The sequence below is a fragment of the Thermobia domestica genome, chromosome 2, assembly GCF_964235325.1.
Source record: "Thermobia domestica chromosome 2, izTheDome1.hap1.1, whole genome shotgun sequence".
NCBI classification, from domain to species: domain Eukaryota; kingdom Metazoa; phylum Arthropoda; class Insecta; order Zygentoma; family Lepismatidae; genus Thermobia; species Thermobia domestica.
Window position 1 is genome coordinate 379,488,254 of NC_137455.1, and position 25,513 is coordinate 379,513,766.

At 35.5% G+C, this 25,513-nt stretch overlaps 1 protein-coding gene across 2 annotated transcripts in view; it reads right to left on the reverse strand.

The window, feature by feature from the left end:
* Positions 1–25,513, reverse strand: part of LOC145678863 (homeotic protein ultrabithorax-like) — a 755,760-nt gene that overhangs the window by 280,644 nt on the left and 449,603 nt on the right. Inside the window, exon 3 of one of the 2 annotated variants that reach the window (XM_081749431.1) lies at positions 16,876–17,958. The exons of the other annotated variant lie outside the window; for it this stretch is intronic. The gene's annotated coding sequence lies outside the window, so the exon portion shown is untranslated. Of the gene's footprint in view, positions 1–16,875; positions 17,959–25,513 lie in introns of those variants that run through there. 2 annotated transcript variants of the gene reach the window in all.

Consider the following 25,513-nt stretch of genomic DNA (forward strand, 5'->3'; position numbering starts at 1 on the left):
TAGCACCAAGATGCTGTTCAGAATTTTTCATTCTTTCTTCCCAGAATGGAAAAACTTTTCACTTCGTAAAGAAAAAGAAAGTAGTGAAAGAACTAAAAAGTTTTTCTTTAACGAAAGAAAAAAATACAAGGTTGGTTTTTCAGAACACTAGTGGTTTTTACCCCTTTTCTCTTCTCTCCCTTCCCAAACCCCTCTTTCTGAAAACTAAAGTGAAGAATCAAGTTTTTGGGAGAGTTTCTACGCGCTCAAAAGAGCAAAACTACTACGCGACATCTCGTTGTTAAATTATGAACTAAGGTCTTTGGGGATACTTGAAAATAAATGCGAATGTGAATTTTGTGTTGGGTGTTCTTTTTCGTCCTAGAAAATATCGGATTACGTTCATAACTTATATTTAATTTTATAAACAACTCGGTTGCTGAGTTTATTCAAAAGTTTTGCGGATACATTAATTGAATTTTGTTTCTTGCTTGAATAAATAAACAAGTTTTCGGTTGCACAAAACTTTCTATGTTTTTTTCTTTTTTCTGTACAGTAGAAAGTCTACCGAGTCAAAGTTCTAGATTAAAGAATATGCATTACTTGTTATGTTTCCGTATCATAACAATGAGTTCCTCAAACTTCATGATTCAGTGGCGGAGTATTCATGTTTGGTGTGAGAAATCCCTGGTTTGATACCAGCCTTGTGAGTTTTTGGTGCACAACGTTGCGTTCGTAGGTTTTCTGGGAATTTTCAAGTTTGGTCCAACATTCTCATTCTACTAATTCTTGTATACAATGAATCATTCACTTTCGTTATCCTAACGAACCTAATCATGATACATGAAAATACAGACCTTATTTCATTTCAGTTTTACTTTGCTTCTCCAATCAATGCACTGTAAAAAATGAGGTGTTGAACCAACACAAAATGACTACCACTTTAGCGTGTTACTTGTGTGTTAATTCAGACAAGCTTTTTTTTTTTTTTTTTTTTTTTTACCATGCAAAACCCGTAGAACGGAATACCTTCTCTTGGGAGTGAAGTAAATGGTATAGGGAAACTAAGGATAAAATGGAAGGGCAAAGAGGTTTTATTTCATTTATTTGATATCTTCATATCATATAATCGTCATTCAACGTATGTTTAATATTTGTCATTGTCTATGTATGATAGGATGAAAGATGCAGTGCAAATCAGACGCCACAACACAGTGATATTGGTTAATTAGACAGATGAAGGGTTATCTTCTTGTGCCGGGGCGACTCAGCACATAATGAGAGACAGTATGATGCCCTTGTTATGGCGAATTAAGGTGCAAAAGATGGATAGATGTTGGGTGATAAATCTGGTGGTTGATATGCTAATAGATAGTCGTCTATGTGTTCGTCAGGATGGGAAAGAACATACATTGTAATTAAATTCTGAAGGGGTGTAGGTTGTAGTCGGGGTGGAACGTCTTGTTCAGCATCATCAGACAAGCACATCGCCTTCCGGGCATATCAGAAATAACTTGTTACTGCCTGAGAGAATTTGCATTGGTCTTTATCGTTTAATATGAGCAAAACTTTGTGAAATATATTTGGCACTTATGCCAAGTAACGAATAATGTTCTATGTTTTCTGTAATTAGTCACAATAACCTTGTTGTAAAGCTGTGAATCGTCTGATAACAGTTACACAGACTACAGTTCTGCCATCTTCTGTCCATATGTGCTAAGATACAAGAATAACAGATAAAGGAACCAGACGAAACCACTGCTATCTGTGTAACTGTTGTCAGATGATTCACAAGTTTCAGAAAACATTGAACATTATTCGTTCCTTGGTATAAGTGTCAAATATATTTCGCAAAGCTTTGCTTATACCAAACAATAAAAAAACCATTGTAAACACTCACAGCCAGTACCGTGGTATTTCCGATATGCTCTGAAGGCGATGTGTTCAGTGTTGAATTGACACACAAGTAACACGCTAAAGTGGTAGCCACTTTGTGTTGTTTCAACACCTCGTTTTTTGCTGTGTGTAAATCTGGCCAAATTTCTATTTTATCATATAGAAATTATCGTAATGTAATGTAACTTTTCAGTTTAACGTCCCACGATTATGCCCTTTAGACTAAGGGACATGATGATTGAACCAAGTGAATGATAATGAAAGAATTGGTGGAATGAGAAAATGGGAGGAAAAAGACACGAGAAAACCCACGGACACGATGTTGTCCACCACAAACTTACTTAGCCAGGTATCGAACCAGGGATTCCCACGCACCAGAGTAAGCATGCTACCATTAAGCCACCGTACCCCCAATTTTATGTAGAAGATAAACCACTGGTTGAATGAAACTGGGTCGGGAAAGGGAGTCGCTATATTCACCTGACCTAAATTTCTTACGATTTATTCGAGATAATTTTGAAATGTAAAGTTAGTTGTAGAAATCCAGAATTTCTTCTATTTGTATCATCTTCAATTCAGAATAACAAATAAGTTTGCTGTGTTCTTATCATATTGAAGATAACTAACTAACTACCTCTATGTCCTATGGAACCCGGAGGATCAATGCTGCGTTCACAAAAATTCTCCATTGACTCCAGTATCCTTAGCCAACTGGATCTAGTTTCTATTTTGTGTTCTTATTTCTGCGAGATTCAACATAATATTGTCTTCCCATCTGCGCCTTGGTCTTCCTAATGGTCGTTTTCCGAGTGGATTTCCAGTCCAAACTTTGAAAGCATTCCTACTTACTTCCATTCTAGCTATATGACCTGTCCACCTGAGCCTTCTAGATTTGATGTCTTTTAACAATGTTATCATATTGAAGATATTGTAATTAAAACCGGGAACACATAGAAAAATTTAAGAAAGTATGTTAAACATGTGCTGATTATGTGGAACTCATTAAGTTAGTGCACTATTCACCAGTTCAACTTTTCTTCTAGTTTATCTAGACATCATGTACTTGCTTATTTATTCATTACATTTTCAGCCAGGTCTAAGTATGAGAATAAATACAAGAGTGATGTAATTTTAATCGACGCCCACTCAGCGTAGTAAGGCAAATTAGGTAGTCACGTGAATAAAAGATGTGACACTTACTACGTCAAGAAAATTCCCGTTACAGTAGAGTCCCTAAAAGTCGGCACTCATAAACCCGGCAATCCAGATAGCTCGGCAGGGAGAAAAAACCCATGCGCAGACCCGTTCAAAGTCAATGCCCATAAATTTTCACATAGTGAGCACTATGTGAAACCTCCATCTATGCCTTCATAACTTAGGTATTTTTCCTTTGTTTAAGGGTAATTGGGCTGTTTATTCTCTGTTATATTCTCAAGCAAACAATACGTACAAGTACAGTACTGTATTTTCTGAGGAAACACTCGTACTTCTTTCTAAACTCCACTCCCGATAACCCGGCATTTTCACAAACTCGGCCACCCTTTGGTCCACATTAGACCGAGTTTTCGGGACTCTAACTGAATACCTGTTAGAGATAGAACGACGCAACGCCCTGCCCATATGTTCATCGTTGGGCTTGACTTAGTTCAGCAGGTCGCTAACAGATGGTGTTGGAGCAGCTTAAGCCAATAAAGGCTGTCATGCCAGTAGTAAGTTAGATATAACTTTAAAAGTTACCAAATAACTATTAGCATGAAATATGTTGAGAAGTCCTAAAATAAATATAAGCATCAGATACAGTAATTTCAAAAACAGAAAAATAAATGTAAGTGTGAGATAGCTAAAATAAAAATGAAGATAAAATATGACCAAAGCAAATACTTTACTATTGCTTATTCATGTTAACAGTGTCGGCAACATATCATTACCTACATCTGATACATTATCAGATTTGACGTGACTTAGGTAGTTGATGAAGACAATGATAATATTGCCGTAACAAGATTGAAAATAATATATAAGTATTTGGTTTGGTCATTTTTTTTTACTTAATTTGTGTGTAATTCCAGAGCTAGAGAGAACAGTATTCAACCCCATTAAACTATAATCAATCAATCAACAATATTCAAGGGTGAGATAATTTAGAAAGTGTAGAATAAATACACGCATGAGATAATTTTAAGACAATAGACTAGATATAAGTTTGAGATAATTTCTAAGACAGTAAAGTAAATACGTTCACCATCCGGAAATAATTTCAAAATGTAGAAAACAATGTAAACGTGAGATAATTTGGAAACCACTCAATAAATATACGCATATAATACACATGAGACATTTCTAAAACAATAGAATAGATGTAAGTTTGAGATAATTTCTAAGACAGTAAAGTAAATTCGCACACCATCCTGAGATAATTTCAAAAAGAAAAAAAGAAATATAAGCACGAAATAATTTTAAAACCACAGTATAGATGTAAGTTTGTAATAATTTCTAAGACAGTATAGTAAATTCAACACCATCCTGAGATATTTTTTAAGAACTTGAACAGAAACATAAGCATGAGATAATTTAGAAACCACTGAATAAATATACTCATTGCAAAGCTGTTGAATAAGTACAAACATGAGTTAATTATAGAAATCCTAGATTATTAGCAGGACGATTTTAAACCGATCAACTTGGCGGCGCCAAGTGGGGGCGGAGGGGCGTGACTATTTTCATAAGGCAAATTTCAAAAACTTTTCCCACCCTTAGTTTTCAAGATATCAGATTGAAATTTTGCATACGGATTGTGTGCACCTTTGAGTATTTCTCATATTTTTTAGACTCTTAAGTAAACCCAGGTCCGGGCCCAAGGGGCGCAAATATTCCGAGGGGGTGATTTTTTCAGAAAAATTCCGGTCTTTCCCGAATTTCCCGGTTCGGGTATACGATATCGACATACGTGTAGTACCGTTGGAAATGACTTGCTATACTAAAGACAATAACGTTTGAATCATGATCCAAGGCCAAATAATGTAGGAAATGCTTATAATATATATTCCCCGATTTTCTCCGTTTCCCTATTTCTGATGTATAATACGGACAAGCGGGTGGAACCGTTGGAAAGGATGCTCTATTCTGAGAAGAAAGAGGTATGAATCATGATCCTACCATAAACAGTAAGGAAACAGTAGCTGTTCGAGTGAAATTCTAAAATTTACCTTTAAAAAAATTGAAATCCTGAAAGGGAGATAGAGTAAATACAAGCATTTATAATTTGGAGAATCATAGAATAAACATAAGTGTGAGAAAATTTCAAAAATAGTAAAATGAGTATAAACGTGAGATAATTAACACAAGCGTTTGATAATTTGAAAAATTGTAGAATAAAGATAATTTCAAAAAGCACTAGGAAGTTAGAGGGAGTGTGAATGTAGATGGAAGGAGAGGAATTGACGTATGGCAGAGCTTTACCATACAGAGAATAGAAAGACAGTGTTCTTCGTTTCCCTTGACGTCTAGAAGAAGTTTTAGGAACAGAGGTCCCTTTCTCAATAGATTGGCTTTTATCTATTCGGCTCCACCGGACAGCTTCAGATAGATTAGTGCCATTTAAGGAAATTTTAAGTAGATTACTTTCATTCGTGGTTCCTTAGCTACTTCTTTCCTCCCCCTAACCCCTCCTTTTCGTTTAAGTTCTACCAGCGAAGGGCTTTAGTTAAGGAAAAAGAAAATTTAACAAACGAACAACCCAAAAAAAGGGTTTTCCCTTAACAGAATCCATAGGAAAACAGAGTTCGAGGGCGCTAAGGGTAGTAATATGTCACAATGCGTTTTCTTGCTTTTCTTAGGGTCTCCTCCCCCAGCTTCTTACACATACGTTCTTCTTCTTCTTTCCAGCATCTCTCTGAGCCACCTTCTCTCTCTCTCTTGAAGGAACGGAAAACCCGCAAGCGTTAGCAAAATGGTGGCCACAAATTATGGCTATTTTTTCCCTTCCTTTTCGCTATCCACAACTGCATGAGAAAGCTTCCAGCGAAATTGGATAAAAGAATAACTGCCTCTATCACGTTTATGTATGTTACGCGATAATTCTTCTTTCTTTCTCTCTCTGTCTCTCTCACTCACTCACTTAGGGCCACTTACTTTTCTCATGGTCTCCCAGTAAACATGCATAATGACTTAGAATAATAATGCACTTTTTACATATACGTATGGACATTTGTCTAACACATTCATTATGATCCCATTACTTAAAAACTCGCACTATATCCATGCGTCTGTGCAAAACGAATGCGCAATGAATCAATTTTCTCACCTTGAGAAGAGTTATATAAAATTCTTTCAGAATTATGGTATATTTATAAAACTTGTCCCAAAACTTAAATATCAGAGCCAGACAATCGGAAGAACGGAATAAAAATGGAATGTACAGGATGTTTAACAATTCTGTTACAAGATTTGGAAGGTGATATTTCCGACAAAGTGTATACGAAGGAAGATAGAAATTAACTTGGTTTATATAAGTCAGCTATTAACTTCATAATATATGGAAAAAGTAACTAGGGATTTTGTTTAGCACAAAAAGTGTTGGATTTACAGGCAACGGTGTGGAATATTTTTTTTAAAACAGAAAATCAACTAACCCAATATATTCGATTTAGGGCTTTAGGAATATCGAGAAAGGAGTTTTCCGTATAAAGTAGAAAATGTTAAAAATCTCTTGAGTTCCCCCTAAAAAGTAGAGAACCTTGAACAATGTTTGCACAGAGTTCTGCACAGAAAATTGAAGACTTTGAATAATGTCTGCTGAAGACGCTATCCATAGGAAGTAGAGAATCATGAACAATCTCTGCAAAAGGAGTTCTCTATAGAAAGTAGAGAATCAGAAGTAATTTCTTCAGAAAAAGTTCTCCATACGAAGTAAGGAATCTTGAACAGTTTCTTCGAAAGAGATCTCCATAGTAAGAAGAGAATCTTGAACAATTTCTTCAGAAGAAAGCCTCCGTAGAAGCAGAGACTCTCAAACAAAGGTACATGAGTATGAAAACTTTATTGTGATGTATTCTTCACATTTAGGATCAGATGCTCTTAGCGGATTCTAAAATTTTCTTCATTGCTTTCGTAAAAACAACATTTTTTGTGATACGTAGTGTCAAAGTAGTTTTCTTATACATTTGAAATTGGTAACTTAGGAAATAAGACTATTTCGACTTAAAAATGTTTTTTTTTTTTTTTTTAAGCTTCTTTAAGAGTGTAGAATTACCTTCCAAACTTTGTAGCAGAAAGTGTGAAAAACACCCTAATTATGCATAATAATCGAAATATTGAGAAATACAATCTTTGATCTTTGCTGCAGGCAAACAACAATGGAATAATTGTATGATGCCCTCTATAGCGCTCTTCATCACACCAGAGATGTTACACAATATTACAAATATCCATCTGCGCATGACAAGGGTATAGATGACCTGAATTAGGAGCCTACTGCTCGGACTCTGTATTAACCAAGGATGTTATAAAATAGAGGATCTGCCCATACGTATCTTCAACATATGAACTCAATGAAGCCAAAAAACAACCGATCATCGTCTGAGCCGACACGTTTGATTGGCTACTCTCATTTCCGCCTTGATTGTTCGCTCGAAACATCGCGATCTTAGTGGCGCGGAGTGGGCAGAGTAGGTGTGGCGAAGCTCTGACGTATGGCTTCCCGATTTTCTTGTATGGACAGATCCTCTATTTTATAATATCCTTGGTATTAACGGATTGAAGGTAGATTTGGTAGTATAGGAGATGACACTTCTGGAACTTTTTGGATCATTTGTACGATAAGTACAGTGTGGCCGTAAAGTTGCGCAACCCAAGGGTGATTGATTATATCTTTTGAACCAAGAACGATAAAGACATGCGACTTGAAACAAATTTAAACGTGTTCTATGTAGATATTTTCGAGATCATGACCAATGTTGGAATTTGTAACGTTTATATGTAGTGGCGAAAGAGAGCACAGAAAGCGTAAAATAAAAAATGTACAAAATTAAGAAAATCAATATTCAGTTGTAGAAAATTGACTTTCTGAGGCTGAATCTCTGTGTATATGTGCAGTATGCATCAACATTTATTCATTGGTGTGAAAATGTGGCAAAGTTGATGCAGTGTTGCCACGTAAAAAGACTATTTAATGCAAGTCCTGAAATGAGTGTTTTTTTTGACAGAAATGCGGCCTTTGGCAACACTGTTGTCGTAAAATTACTACAACATATGTGTTTTAGGTTAAGTAATGATAAGTAAAGAGAATTTCCACATAATTGATAATCTTAGTTTTTATACCAGCTGCTAGTGGGCACTTTTTATCGCAAATTTTTGAGCAAAAACTCAAGTTACAATTATGGGCAAATTCTCATTGCTTATCATAGCAGCAGCACCCATACAAAGAATTAGGGTTAGATTTCTTTTTTTTTTTTTTAAAAAAAAGTCTACCTACAATATTACTATTGTGATAAGCTACCAAATATAGTATAGTAAATTTAATCTGGTGTACCTCAGGGAAGTAAGCTAGAACCATTCTGTACATGTTTACAATAATTTTGATAAAATATCCCAAATATTCCTGCAATATATATATAAATTGTCACAGAAATGATATTTGATTTGGTTCTATCATAGACACGAATTGTACAGAACAAGCACTCATACTATTGAAGCCCTCCAGGCTAGTCTAGTGACTAGTGCGTCGCTTTAGTGCATGTAATTCTAGATTCTGGTGAGAGAACCCCAAACAACTTAATTTTATAATATTAACTTTCATTAATCATCCGTGCCCTTTACCTTAAAAGGCATAATCATGAGACGTTAAACTTAAAAAAAAAAAACTAATGAATTTGTAGAATTAATGGATCTTCATATTAGTCTGTAACTTGGTCCTTATACTAACGTTAAAAGTTAGAATTCATAACTTATAGTCACTTTGTGCCTTTACCCGATTGATTACAAGCAATGGTATATATATTATTCTTCACATTTTAATTAGCTTTTTTTTAAAGCTAATTTCGGAGTTCTTACGGATTATATATAACTTTCGGAAAGTTCTTTAACTTTATTTATTTATTTATTTATTTTAAATAAGGCCTATGGTGAATTGTGGCCAACACAGATGAATTTCATGTACTAGCTAACCGTGCCTTTTGATTACCTCTGTTACTATGCAACCCTTAAACCACGAACAATATTTCACTCGGGTATTAAGTACACTTCTTACCTAACGAAGTTCAGTGTAATGAATTCAGTGGGGAAAACACAAGACTTCTTAGCTCATTGTATTTGTGGAAAAAGAAATCTTCCTTGAAACTTCCAACGCTAAAACTCACACCTCGATTGCACACTCATCTCTTTCCACTGAAGTTGCTTCTTTCTCCTGATATATGTCACTTGTACCTCACTTAGAGGGGCGTCCTCTATCTTTTACCTCAAAGTCATCCATTCTTCTCCTTTCCTTTTCTTCCATTGGTCTTCTTGCAATCAAATCTCTTCTTCTCTTTCTCTCACTCCCTTGATTTCTAGCCTTTTCTCATTCTCTCCCTCTTCCTGAACTTTGATCTCGGTTGCGGATTTCAATTAACGCTCGGCCAACAAGAATCAACTTCCGCATCGTTCATTCAAGTAAAAATAATACCCTTTTATTGATAGAAAGAAAGAAAGGTTTCTGGTGCCACAGGACTACTATTAATTATTTCACAAGGTAATTACATCCCATCTAAGTACATTCTCAGTACATTTTCGTTAATAACATCTATGATGCGGTCAAGATTAGCGCCAAGTTCTCCAAAGTGTTTAAATTTGCGGCTGGTCCGAGGAATACCCAAGGAAGAAAAGTAAGGGATAATTTATCTCGAAACTGGAATGTCCCGGGTTCGATTTTAGGTCATTATTGTGATTGAAGTCACCTTATATTCAACCAGGAGATAATTTTAACTGACGTATCTTTCTTCCATTAGCCTCTAAGCTTAATATTATGAAATTACACTTTGCGTTTTACGTCTCACGTTTTGCCTTTTAGGCTAAAGGAAGATAAGTGGCTAATGAAAGTAAATTGTTATAGAAAAATTGGTGGAATTAGAATGTGTAAGAAAACGGGAGAACCTCGAGGGAAGTCATAGAGACGATATTGTCCACCATGAGCTTGCTTGACCTGGAATCGAATCAGGGACTTTCGTACTCTCACTATTAGCTCTCTCACAGTCATCGTGTCCCTCATTCTCAATATAGCTATCATGTAATATACCTAAAAAAAAAAAAAAGCAGTAAAATTGTAGGAGCACTGTAGTCTAATGATTAAAGTGTTGACTCACATCCGCGTGGTCCTGGGTTCGAACCAATTTTCGGCGTCCATCTAGCGTCGTGAGGCAAACTTGGGAGCCACGTGAATAAAAGACGTGATGGAAACTAGGTCTAAAGAGCTCCTGATACACCTGTTAGAGATAGGACGACGGAGCGTACTGGCCCAGAGTTCGTCGCTAGGCTGAATGTAGTTTGGCTGGTGGCTAACAGATGGCGTTAGAGCAGTTGAGGCCCACAAAGGGTTGTTACCAAGTGGATTGGTTTAAGTAATGAAAGTGGTTGGTTGGTAAGGTTGGATGTTTTCGTATATATTTCAACATCATGACTACATAAGATGGATATACAGTTTTAAGGTGAATCCATCCGCTGTGGGACATCCAATGCTCTTCCATTGGGAATCAAAATCCGGGACCATGTTTACCAAAGCTGTGCAGGCCAACGTGAAGGGCTCAACATCTGTATCAGTGCCAATACTATATATGAAATGTGGACCTACACCTTAACGTGGGAACCGAACTACGAGAATTTCCAGTAGGAATCGAACTTGGATCATATAGTCACACAGGAGTTCTATCGTAATGAAATGCTAATCAAAATTCCAAGTTACTGCTATTTTCAAGAGAGAAAGTTCAGTTATAGCTTTAGTTTGTGGAAACAGACATGTCACACCAAAATCACACAGGATCTTTCATTGAGCATACTTTACTTTCATATTGTTGAATTTCTGAGCGATGTTGTTGATGCATTTTTCCGTTTGTGTAACAGTCAGGTCATAAAGGTTGAGTTGAGTTGAGTTTAACGTCCTGTTAAGCAGGGAAGCTATATGAGACAGAACCTACTGATTAACGTGGAATCCGAACTACATAAGCTCCCGCCAGGAATCGAACCCGGGTCTCTCACGCCAAGGCAGCTACTCTAACCGCAGGTCATAAAGGTGTACCTACTATTAATAAGTTAAGAAATATGGTATGTGAAGTGTTAAATACCCAGAAGAGCTTCTCCACAGGATAGCCCATTCGATATGTCAGATAATATGTTCTACAATGCAGTAGTTTTGTAAATTTCTTCATCAATAATTGAATTCTAATTCACTTCATTAATAATACATAGGTTTTACTACGTTTACGAGTATTTCAGAGTTTGTTCTCATTGTTTTCTTAATGCACTAGCGTATTAAGAAAAGTGTCAACAAAATAACACCAGAAACCAAACCATTTGAGAAAATTCCATTTGAGAGTCCTGTTTACTGCACATTTGATTCTGTCACAAAATGTTATTTTTCTCTATCAAGAAAACTGTTTTACAGAACCTTCAAATATTAACCAATAAACCAATAGTGTTTCTTTGTTCTTACACAGAGAAAAAACTACTTGAAGTACGTAAAAATGTAGGATTAAATGCGCAAATTCTGTAGTTTTTGGACTTAACGTACGACTTATGTAACATCCTGCAGCAAACGTATAACTGAAAACGTATGACTTAACGTACGACTATATGTAACATCCTGAACCAAACGTGTAACTGAAAAAGTATGACTTAACGTACGATTATATGTAACATCCTGAACCAAACGTATAACTGAAAAAGTATGACTTAACGTACGATTATATGTAACATCCTGAACCAAACGTATAACAGAAAACGTATGACTTAACGTACGACTATATGTAACATCCTGAACCAAACGTATAACTGAAAACGTATGACTTAACGTACGACTATATGTAACATCCTGAACCAAACGTATAACTGAAAACGTATGACTTAACGTACGATTATATGTAACATCCTGAACCAAACGTATGACTTAACGTACGACTACATGTAACATCCTGAACCAAACGTATAACTGAAAACGTATGACTTAACGTACGACTAAATGTAACATCCTGGACCAAACGTATAACTGATAACGTATGACTTAACGTACGACTTATGTAACATCCTGAACCAAACGTATACTGAAAACGTGCATTTTATAATATTTTACTTATATGTGCTCCATCTATAGCTAGTTTCAGTATTAAAGAAAGAACTGTGTATAGGCGGTAAGGTGCACACATACAGATGGACATATATAACATATAGCAGACGTATGTAACATACGTAAACGTATGTAATATAGGAAGACTGTTAGATGTAAGACATTCTATTGTGGCATGATGTAACATCTAAGCGAGATGTAGCATATGCATAACGTATGCTCCATGCAGATTTTTGTAGTAAACATATTGATTCCGTATATTTGTACAATATATCGCCGTCTGTTCTCAGTGTACCATTTCAGTTGTTGCTAGTAGTATCACTATTCTGCAATTAATGGGTTCACTGTTCAAATATTTATTAATCAATCAGAATTCGAACATCCATTTTGTGACGGAAAAACCTTTGAAATAATGAACATTAGGTACCAAACTCATTAAATACTGTTGTGGTTACTAATACACTAGAGAGTAGATAATAGACTAATGCTTAACCGTAGATTAATTTTCCGAATGAAAATATGGGAACAAAACAGTGACAAGATTACAGTAAAAAACAAAGAAGAAAATGTACAGAAAGCAAAAGAAAGGAACGGAAAGACCCTAGTGCAGAGGATACAAGAGAAAACTCGAGGGGGGGGGGTGAGACGAAAGAAGGATAAATTTGGAGGGATGCTGGATGAATAAAAGTGCCAGAGGAAAAAGGAGGGGTGGAGGATATGTATTGTTCACCCACAGTTCAGATACGGAATATTATGGGTTAGAAAACTGCTTCCAATAAATGGAGTTCCTCTTATTTTTACTCTCTCTCTCTCTCTTTCGCTCTGTTTTCTGTGATCGAATAAGGGAGCCATAATGTCTACCGACGACCAAATTTCACCTTACCACCCAATAGATGGCGTCACGTTTGGTATATGAGTTGATGTTTCTTTCGTTTCCGTTGCTCACTTTTTTCTCCAAAACACCACTAGGAAAAACTTACCCCATCCTACCCTACACACCTATCACTTTCTTCCGCAATAAAAGCAACCATACAGGAGGGTAGTAGGGTATATATATATATATATATATATATATATATATATATATATATATATATATATATATATATATATATATATATACTCAATCGCTTAAGGGTATTCTTTTGCCATTATTGAAGCATATAATGTGCTCTCTACACAAAAACCGTATTGTAGACACCAGAGCTCTGAAAGATAGGATCACGTATACAGGTCAAAGGTGAGTGCATTAGTGTGTAGGTGTGTGTGAGTAAGACACACACACACACACAGAGAAAATATAAGAAATGTGCGAAGAAAACGTGGTAGAATAAAGGTTGGGGGATATCATATCATTCGTATCAATAAATAAAAAAAGAATGAAAAACTGAAAAGAAAATTGCCTTAAAATGGAACATTTTTGCGGTTCACTAGTACCACGGCCATAAGCTATATTTTCTATCATCTCTAATAAACAACTACAGGGAGAGAGAGAGAGAGAGAGAGAGAGAGAGAGAGAGAGGCGGAAGACGGCCATATTTTTTTCTCTGCGGGGCCTCCTCTTCTTCTGCTGCCCCTTATAAAATATGTATTTGTTAAGGACCCATCAGAAGCAATGCTCGTTGATGCAATAACGCCAAACCTGATATGGCGAAATGGTATAACATTATGTCAAGATAAAGTACCCCTGATAGCACCAACAATGAGGTAAATCACAGAATGTGCAGGAGAGAATGAATGGATGATAAAAAAATAGTAGAAGAAGGAGAAGAAAAACTGGGTAGTTCATAAAGAACAGAAAGGAAAAAATGGAATAAAGAGTGACTACTAGATCTACCAGTAGTTCATCCCATTCAACGCTATCACCCCCTATTACTTCCACCTATTGAATCCTTATTAATAGACACCTCTTTACTGTATCTTTCGGATTCCTTTATCACCATATTGGAAGATATATATATTAGTTCCAAGAGAGATGAACAAGAAATATAATACAAGATTGCTACTGTGTCTTCACGAGTCCAATTCAATGATTTACAAGTTACTTTTCATTAGTACAGTTACAAAGACTTCACTCAAAATGGATTTTTTAAAAATTATATGTTGTTATAATATACACGGTGTTTCACACCAAGATCGACAACGTTTGGTAGGTGATTCTTGACACCAAGATAAGACAGATAAGACAAAAAGTATAGACCAACCTGAGTGCACAAATGCTTCCTTTCGGAGTTATAGGCTGCCGAAAACATAAAAAAAATGAACTTTAAAAGTCCATAGATCCAAAACTATAGGACATACCGTAGTGGGATCAAGACTTCACTTAGGAGCTAATACATATCTGCGCTATCCAAATATACAAGGTTCAGAATCCTGTGGTATTTCCGCAATAATTTTCATAGAGGTAATTGGTTTTAAATTATATACCCATAGCCAAACTCTTCTATAAAAATTGTTGCGTGAGTACCTTAGAATACTGAAATATGTATTTTTGGATAGGGCACATATTAGTTCATAAGTCAAGTCTTGACCCGGCTACGGTAGTTCCCAAGTTTTGGAGCTTTAATTTTTTCATGTTTTCGGCAGCCTATCACTCCAAAATAAAATGAAATGAAATCTTTGAGTTTTACTTCCCACAGTTATAACGGCTAGGCTAAAGGAGACGGTGATGATGAGAAATTAATGAAATGATGGAAACAGAAGGAAAGGAGGAGGAAACAGGAGAATTCCGAGAAAACACACGCACACGGTGTTTGTCCACGACGAAGGGACCCCATACACCAGTGGTGAACGTTCTACCACTGAGCCATCGTAGCCCCTATAACTCCGAAAGAAAGCATTTGTGCACTCAAGTTGGTCTATACTTTTTGCCTTATCTTGGTGTCAAGAATCATCTCCCAAATGTTGTCCGTGTTGTTTTAAAACACCCTGTATATTCTTACATGTTATCGCACGTAACTTCAGCTCAGGAGACCCAGATTCAATTCCTGGTGGGGACATGTGGATTGGGTCCCACATAAAACTGTAGATCCACGTCTCATACTGGCCTCATTGCTAAAAATGGATGTAAAGCTGAAATCAATCACACTCCAACACGTAAATAGAAACCTAACTTATAATCAAAACAGAAAAAGAAAGAATATCTAAAATCAAATAAATATTTACAATCAAGGCTCGTAATAAAGGATGGCGTGTTGAACATTGTCTCTTTCAATGAAAATTTTGTTTTGAAATGTTTAACTCGTATTAGCCAATTCCTTGAGATGTTACATTTCTACTTTAGACTGGAATTTTGTGGGGTTTATTGATTGGCAACTGAATAATCGTGACTTCAAGTACTTCTTGGAGTCTCTTTAGTCAACTTAAAATTCCTCGGACCTCAGTGAAGCTCCTTAAGAAGACGACAAAATTAAAATACAAATAATTTTACAGTAATTATGTGATATCTTCAAATAGATAAAAAAAAAAAACATAATCGAAAAGTGGTACAAGAGCTCGCTAGACAATATTATTTTCCATGAGATACCGTTATCACGACTCAGTTATCTGCTTTCGAATTCCAGCCATTTAGAAAATCGGCATTTATTTTCGCGTTTCTAAATTGCTGCAAACGGAAACCTACTAAGTGACCCGTGATAACGGTATCTCATGCAAAATAATATTATCTATCGCGTTCTTGTTCCACATTTCGATTATCTTTTATCTATTTGACCCTATTTATTACTGTAAAATTAGCGATAGTTTAATTTCGCAGTGATTAGGCCTCTTAATCCATTTACATTAACGAGGAAAGCATTGTTTGAGGTGTTTAAAATAACTAATAAATCCCAAATCACATTGAATCTCTTTTCGTTTAAAAAAAAAAATCCAAATCATTGTTTATCAGTCATTTTGAAAATTCTCGAAATAAAAAAAGTGAAGCAGAAGAAATTATTTAGACTTCATTTCATAAAGAAAATCTTATTTACTTTATTTGTTGTTCAATATTCTTGTTTGAATATCGTAAACATTACCACAATTAACTTATTCTTCGACACTTCCTTGCTTTGAAACTCCTACCGTTATTCAATAAAGGGAAATTCTACAATATTATTGTGTTAATGTATACTGAAAAAAGTATTCCAAAGTGACGCACATTTTTTTATCAATAGGTCTGATTTGTCTAAACAAAATCATATTTTTGACAGCAAATTCTCATGTGTAGGTTTTGAGAAAAATCGACGAAACCGAAGTTATATGACGCTGAAAAGTAAGTTATTCATGGCCAAGAAGAACATGTTCAAAAATAGGCCACTTATTAAAGGTGAAACTGGTACTAAAATGCTACCATTAAGACTTTGAAACGCGTAAGTAAAAGATGGGACACAGTCGATTGCGTGTGGGCTGGGCTAGGCGAATGAAAAATAAAGGCTTTGACCAGATGTTGCCGTGGTTAAGTAGATGTACTGCAATGCGAGTACTTGACAGATACATGAGATACATCTAGCTCTCTGGCAACATCGTAGCCTTGTCGTTTGCTAACAGCATTTAAAGGTAACTCGATGCGCCGCTTTAAATGCACAAACGCCGTCCCTTAGTATAGCAAGATATCAGTATGTACTATGGTTTGAGACAATACTAACTAAAATTATGATTTATATATATACATATTCCAGAATACTGAATTTAGAAAAAATTACATTTCTTCATTTGTGTATCTTTTTATTCTACTCAATATAATTACAATAAATTAATGAAGGTCTAAAGGCGTATACAAATGCAATTGATGAATTTACAATACAACCGTGATGATAGGAGAGTTGTCTTTGATAATTAACATTAACTATAATACACGTGTACATCAAACTTAAACATACATCGAAAAATATGCTTTCACTCATTGACGGGTACACAAGGGGACCCAAGGACCCACTGCTTCTCATACTTACTTAAATTACTGTACACGGGCACATATAATTTTTTTTCTTTTCTTTTACTCTTGTATTGAATGCCCTGACTTAGTTCACATAATGAATTTTATATTAATACACACACACATACACAAATAATCCATTCTTGTAGCAAATGTATGCTGTGTTCTATCCCCTGACTTGTTAGTTCACGTAATGAATTTTATACTGACACACGCACACACATAAATAGTCCAGTCTTTACTTGTAGCTAACCTATGGTGTGTTCTATCCCCTGACTTGTTAGTTCACGTAATAACTTTTATACTGATGCACATACCCACTCAAATAGTCCAGTCTTTACTAGAAGCACATGTAAGCTGTGTTCTATCGCCTGACTTGTTAGTTCACGTAATGACTTTTATACTGATACACACACATAAATAGTCCATTCTTTGCTTGTAGCATATCTATGCTGTGTTCTATCGTCTGACTCGTTAGTTCACGTAATGACTTTTATACTGATACACACACATAAATAGTCCATTCTTTGCTTGTAGCATATCTATGCTGTGTTCTATCGTCTGACTCGTTAGTTCACGTAATGACTTTTATACTGATACACACACACACACAAACAGTCCATTTTTACTTGTAATGACGAATATGACGAATACTGAAATCACGACGAATAAAGAAATGTATCAATTTAGATACTGTCATCGAACGCAGGTACATTTCATAGTCTTACGATGATGGCTATCATTTCTCATACGGTTCCTTACGCACATGTCTGTCATAGTAAATAAATTCCGTTACTTACAAAATCAGAAGACATGTCTAGGTGGCAGGAGGTAATATGCATACTATCTTGTAGCATCTTACCTGTAAAGAAACAATAAGAAATATATGTGTTAGTAGGCCTAGTATCACAATGAGTACATGGTTTCAATGTAAAACTATGGCAATTTTTAATTCACGTGTATAGGAACTGATATCTGGACTTACAAGACTAACTCTTTCCACAAAGTTACTCGCTTCATGAAAATCTTGTATCTGGAATCGAATTTTCCAGTGTAAAACAATGGAGACAGCATTAATTTCCACATAAAATAATGGAAATTCTTAAATTTCCATATTGAATAATGGAAATTCCATCAACTCTCAAATAAAGTAATGGAAATCACATTAATTTCCATATAAAATAATGAAAATCCCATCAATTTAAATATATCATAATGGAGATTCCATTGACTCTCATTTGAAATAATGGAAATCGCGTTAATTTACATATTTTCTCTAGTAGAATTTATACATATAAGCAAGCGCACATCCAGGAACTTTCTTTGAGAGGACTACAAAGTTTTTTCTTGGGGAGGGGGGGTGGGAGCGGCGACGCCGAGGAATCCAATACATCTATGTAGTATTGAACGTTTGTTAACTATTGAACCTATATTCTCAGAAAAAAAAAAATAGTAGAACAAGATTATTCTTACATGAAAACATACAGTACAATTGGTCTAAAATCAAACCTTTAGGTTACATTAATAATAATTCATTTGTTAAACAAATATGCTTGTGGTAAGAAAGTGCACAAATGTCAGTTGAATCATGAAGTTTGTAGAAACGAGAGGTTCCGAACCCGATGGACCCTCGTGTGGGTGTGACCCTGTGTATAAGTTGATAGGTATAGAAATATTGTTACATGTGAGTGACGATTTCTCCTAGTGGGGGGAATTTCAATACATAGGAGGTTAAAGTACTACTTCATAAAACACATCGAAACTGTAACTCATGACGCTTTGAAAATTATTAGGATTCATAATTAGAAGTAATAGGGACATCAGTAATACTAAAACACTTTTGAAAATGTTTCTAAGTACGCTCCAAGTTAGAATATCCTGTTGTATCTTGGAATCCCTTGCAAAAAAAAAAAAAAAAAAAAAAAAAAGTATCGCCAATAAATTGTAAAAGTTCAATCTAAATTGCTTAGGTATTTAATATACAAAGTAATTAGAATTTATCACTTACTTGAAAACTATAGTACAATGCTAGACAATTTTAATGTTTACTCATTAGAACAAAGGCGTAATATTACTTATCTAGCATTTCTCCAAAAAAATATTTCAAAATAAATTCGATTGCTCAAACTTTATATCATTATTAAACTTCCGTGTTTCTTCAACTAGAATTCAGAGCTAATAATATAGGTCTCTTCTATTGCAAAAAGGTCTAGGACCAATATAATGCTGAAGTCACCAATCTGGAGAATATATTCTATTTACAACAAATTATGTCAAAAACATGATAAAAGTGATATCTGTACAATGTCGTACAAGGTACTTAAAAAAAAAAAAAAACTTCTAAAAATGAATTGTAATATTTCAACACTCTAATTAGGCATCTGCCTGTTGTGTTGATAAATAAAATAAATAGATAAATAAAGAAATACTGGTAGCCCTAATTGAGCACGATCCGATATTTTCCCCGAAAGATTTCCTTTCTGAAAGATTCATTCCGGGCCACCCCTTGAAATCAATACTGGTTACATGTATTACTTAGGCTTTCCTTTTTGATACGGGGCACGGTGGCTCAGTGGGTACCCTCCTCGCTGGTCTAGTAGCTAGCACATGCGCCTTTGATGTACGGGGTCCCGGGTTCGATTCCCGATGGGACAGCCTTTGTGATTTTAACTCTCCTCGATGTCTCTGTGTTCGTGTCGTGCCCCTGTCGTTCTAGGTGATTAGAAAAGCGTTAAACGAGTAAAGCAAGTAAAATTAGTAATAAATAGTTCAAGCAAGTTGCTGAGACACGTTCGGTGAATCAGTTAACTTAAAAAAAAAAGTGGTAATGCGCCTACCTCTGGTGCGTCGAGTTCCTGGTTCAATACCCAGTAAAGTAAGGTTATGGTTAACAACATCGTGTCCGTGGATTTTCTCGAGATTCTCCAGTTTCCTTCCACATTCTCATTCCAACAAGTACTTTATCATCATTCTCATCATTCACTTGGCTTAATAATCGTCTCCCTTAGCCTAAAAGGGCATAATCGTAGCGTATTTCGTTTAATGTTTCCTCCTTGATAAGATCGTTAGGTGCAGTGAGAATCATGCCAAATGCGGATTCGGAATTTGCCTAAAATGGCGGATGTTATTTTTATCCGGGAATAACAGCTGATAAACTGTTAGGTGAAATAACAATTAAGCAAATTAACGAGCCAACCACTTGCTAGTCTACCTGAACACTCTTTTAACATTTGCATAACTTCTATGAGAAACGAAAATTATGGAAAAACTGAATTAACTTCTCATATTTTCTTGAATGATTGATAAGAGAGGAGAGGATTTCTCCCATTGAAATATCTGCAACCATTGTTGCAACTAACTAGCAACTCATCATTTGAGATAATAGTAAATCGTAACGAACATTTCTTCTATTCGCTAAATAATTATGAAACACACAACATTCTTATAAATTAGGTAATATGCATAGAAAAAACTGCTTCTGTTGCCTAACTCTTATATGTTAACTTGCCGAAAGCCACTGAAGGCATAAATTTTGAGTATTATTGTCCATATAATATTATTAAGGATGATGTAATATTTCGAGACGTAATGTCCAAAGTCAGTGGAAACAATACAGAAGAGAGAAGAGCAACATTCCTCTTCGTACAGATGACTTATTTCGGTTGTATTCACCACATTCTTACTTTATTCGGAAGCCTTTATTTTAACAGCAGATTGTTTATTACTTTTCTTGTTCTGCAATTTTCACTGATGAAATATCGTTATTATAGAAGGGAACGAAAATATGTGTTTAGTTTTCTTGGCTCTATTACTATTACTATTATTCAGTGGCGTACACGAAGTTAATCAAAGGGAGATCCATGCAGCGACGCATCTAGGTTAGTTGTCGCCCGGGGCAAGAAGTGGCCTTAGTGCCCCCTCCCCCTGACAAACCAAACCAAAACACTCCATCTGATATTGGCATCACACAGTAATTTGGTAAATATTGATTTCAAAATTGCAGTACATAATTTAATTTTTAGTACAAGATAAAATACCAAACTAATTAGTATTTGATTGCTAAATAATTTGAGAGTAGCATGCTTAACATATTCATAATAACTGCAAATCACAATGTTTTTGGAATTATATCGGGATGTGCATAGTGTAGAATGAATCAACAGTCTGTTGCTTTAGAATAGAATACTTCATTATGACAAACAGTCAAGTAATTGTCTCGAGTATTATACTCGAACGTTTTACAAATCTCTTAAATCTATGTGAGCTAAATGAAAAGACAAAAAGCGGGAACTAAAATTTAACTTTGTAGTCTGTTTTGGCTGCAAAGGCTTTTACAATGTCCTCAAAAGATAGCTTTGAAGCTAACTTATGCTCTATGGGCATGATCCTAAGGTTGGTGAGTCGTTGTTGTTCTGTTAAGTTTCGAGGTATTTTTTTAATGATCTTACGTCTGTTTAAACTAATTTTCTGGCCTTATAGTGAAAATAAATATTTACCCAGTTTTGCGCCCCCCAATCTGGCGCCCAAGTCGCAAGCCCGTTTGCCCCCAAGTTACGTCACTGGATGCATGGTCTAAAGTTATATTTTCAGGATATATATAAATTTATCTTAACACACCATACTGTTTATTTTTCGTAATATCTTATTGAAGGGATGGTAAGACATGGAACCACCCTACTGCATACGCCACTAGTATTATTGTTATTCCTAGTTTTTTGACTTGAGACTTGCTGAGTTGAAATGTCAGAATGCTGTGTTCATAAAGTACCTTTTTTTTTTTTTTTTGTAACTTTTCTGTTTTTGAGCTCTCATTGTTTTGTTTTAATATACTGCTACTTTTTTGTTTCTAAAAAGGATAATTGTAGTCTTCATCACACACACACACACACACACACAAAAAAAAAACCACTTAACACATAAAGTACATACAATACCATGTCTGCAGACAGAACGTACTAATTGTATTTACATTAGTTTCAATGGAAAAAGTACAGAATTTTGGTTTACGACTAGCATTACGTAACACATTAAGATTGTGACTCGAACATGCATCTATACACCTAAGTATATATGTACATAAAAATGAAAGTGTTTGCCACTTCATACACCTTGAACCATCCAACCAGGCCCGTATCCAGAGAAAGTCTAGGGGGGGGGGGCGGGCCCCCCTAAAATTTTCACGGTAGGCTTGCAGATGAACTATAATATGATGATGAACTATAATATTTTTGGATCGGGCCCCCCTAACTTCAGCCGGGCCCCCCCTACATTTTTGGGCTGGCTACCGGCCTGCATCCAACCGGTTTCGATCAAATTTTCAACATAGATGAAGTTTGGGCCTGGGATGGTTTTTATCATGTCACTTTGAGGTCACAACTTGGGTTCGGGGAAGGGGTGAGATATAATATATAAAATAAAGAAAAAACAACCAATATTAGTGTCGAATACATAGTTTTCGGGGCCGCTGAGACACATCCGATGCCGTTCCAGTCCAAATTCAACCCCGCAAGTTGGGGAGGGGAAGGGAAGATATATATAAAAAACGATCGAAAATGACCGATATTAGTGTCGAATGCATAGTTTGTGGGGTTGCTGAGATGAACAGTGAAACTTCCGAAGCAATTTAAATCCAAATTCAACCCTCATTAGTACTCCTAAGGGGAAGGGGAGGGGGGATGGTGACATGTAAAACTAATTGAAAGTGACTGGTATTAATATCGAATTCATAGTTTTTAGAATCCCTAAGTTGATTGGTATCCTTTATTTCCAAAATGAAAACGTATTCTCCACGTGCAAAGAATGGACATTCTGCTAGTTGTATATGAATTGCAATGAAATTATATTAGCAGTTTAACGTCACACGATTATGTCCTTTAGGCAAAAGGAAAGGATGCTTAATCAAAGTGAATGAGCATGAGCTAATTTGTGTAATGAGAAGGTGGGAGGAAATTGTGTTGTCCACCCCAACTCGTGTAGCCAGAGAATCAAACCCGATACTTCTCGCACCAGAGGTGATCGCTGTACCACTGAGCAACCTTGCTCCCTTAAAAATGTATAAATTGAAAATATTTTCGATAAATCTAACTACAACCCCCATCTTAATTTTTCTTCTGCTACAGGAAGAAAAAAAAAAAAGAGTCAAAGAAATTGAGAAATTTAAATTTGTACATTTGACAACCGGAACTCAGAAGAAGATGAACAGCTTCGATTTGTTATAGTTTTAGAAACGAATGTCGATATGAATAAATATTTCTCTCATTCACAGAAAGAAATTTGAGAAGTTGTATTAGCAATTCTTTTTTTATTTCTAACATCTTAAGTTCAATAGTCGAAAGTAATACACGTCGTTATTTGTTTTTTTTCCTTTTTTTCCTTTTGAATTTCTTTAGTAGAGAAAAAAATGTAAATTATTGTTTCTTTTTTCAAAAAGAAATGACACAAATGGTATATATTTAGGAAACGGATTTCCGGTGAATTCTTTCGGAAGGGTCAGAAGCTGAGTTGGAAAACCTGAGACGAGAGGGGGAAGGAGGGGGTGGATAGGGAGATAGGTACAGTGAGTAAGAAGAGTGGGAGGTGGGTAAAATTTAGTCTCTCCCGTGAACAAATTTATCGCTTGAGTTGAGCAATAAATCTAACGCTCACAAAACTTTTAAATTGTAAAACTTGATCTCCCAATTTCTTTCTTTTTTTTCTAGTTTCTTCTCTTTTTTACGGCCGTTATTTCTTTTTTACTTTTCTTATTTCTCTTCCTACAATCTCAATTCTAGTTCTTCACCCTCTTCCCTCGCCATGTCTCCCCCCCACAACAAAGTTCATCTCTATCCCTATACTTCAGAAAGAAAAACCAAAGAAATAGTAATAATAAAAAAAAAAACTAGGAAGTATCCCCTGCTATATCCAAACAGATATCTTGTCTGGTCCGTTTCTTTTTGAGAGACTCTCTTGGGAATGATAAAGTTTTGCAGGACAACATGATGAGTCTTCTTATAATGTATTAGATTTTGGCGCCACCCCCTGAACATTCACACACATGTATTCAACAAGAACTATCAGTTCCTATCAATATATTTTTTAAAAAGTCCCAATTCAGAAAATGTACCCATAAGTCTAAAAGGATATATCTAATTATCGTCCAAATATTATGAAATTCTTCCATCTTATTAATTTGGCTCCTGCACTATAGCATGGTGGTAGAGAGATGACATCTAGCCAAAATATCTCAGTTTGATCTAAGATTCATGTGAAAATGTAATATACAACATCGTTTTAGTTAGTTTGTATAAATTTAGAATTCATTTCCATCACCAAGAATATATAAATGGAACGTGGGCCTAAAGTTTAAAGAGAACAACCTTAAGTGGCCCCATCACGGTGAAATTAAAATATCGTTAATGTGGTATACTTCAATTAGATAAAAGATAATAATAAAAATGGAATAAGAGATCGCTAGACAATATTATTTTACAATGAGATACAGTTATCACGACTCACTTATATGTTTTCGATTTCCAATCATTTAGAAAATCGGTATTTATTTTCGTTTTTAAATGGCAACAAACGGAAAGCTACTGACTCGTGATAACGGTACCTCATGCAAAATAACATTGTCTAGCGCGCTCTTGTCCCACATTTCGATTATCTTTTTATCTATTAGAAGATACCACATACTGTAACTACTATACAATTAGCGGTATCATAATTTGGCAATGATTAAGCCTCTTAAGAATAGTATAAAGCCACAAAAAGTTTGTTTATGTGATAACAGTTGGCATTGCTTTCGCTCTAACTTTTCAATGTCAATTAATATGTACAAGAAATGACAAATATCAGTCTATGACGCACTTCCTGTAATCACGATGCTTCACCAACCAACAGTAGATGGAAGCACCAGTGATTGATTTGTTTTCCTTTAAGGACAAGATATGATATAGACGTGAAATCAAGTAACTGGGAGGGAGAAGGTTGTAGACAGTCTAACACAAGGAGCTAGACTATACCTTGAATGTTAGCTTGCTTTAACTACTCTGTAATAAATGAAGGTAAGTTGTATACAAGGATATTGCAAGACTTATGACTAACTTGTATGTCTCACGCAAAGGTACACACAAGTAGGTTTTAGGGCACCGGTTGCATTCATGAGATCTTTGGGGGGGGGGGGGTATACACATTTTCATTGAAAACAGCACAATCAAACTCGGCACAATCATAGGATAATGATGGTTTTATGAATGCTAAATGGAATAAATTTAATGTATAAAAAAATACAAAGCAAGTTATATTGGTTTTGTCAGAACCAGCTCTGATCTCCTCTGCTATTTTTCTTTCGGAGGGAGAGGAAGTAATAAATTTGGGGTTATTGCGCCCAAGCACTTTGGGGATGATCTAACGTTGATATCATTTAGGGTGCAAATGCA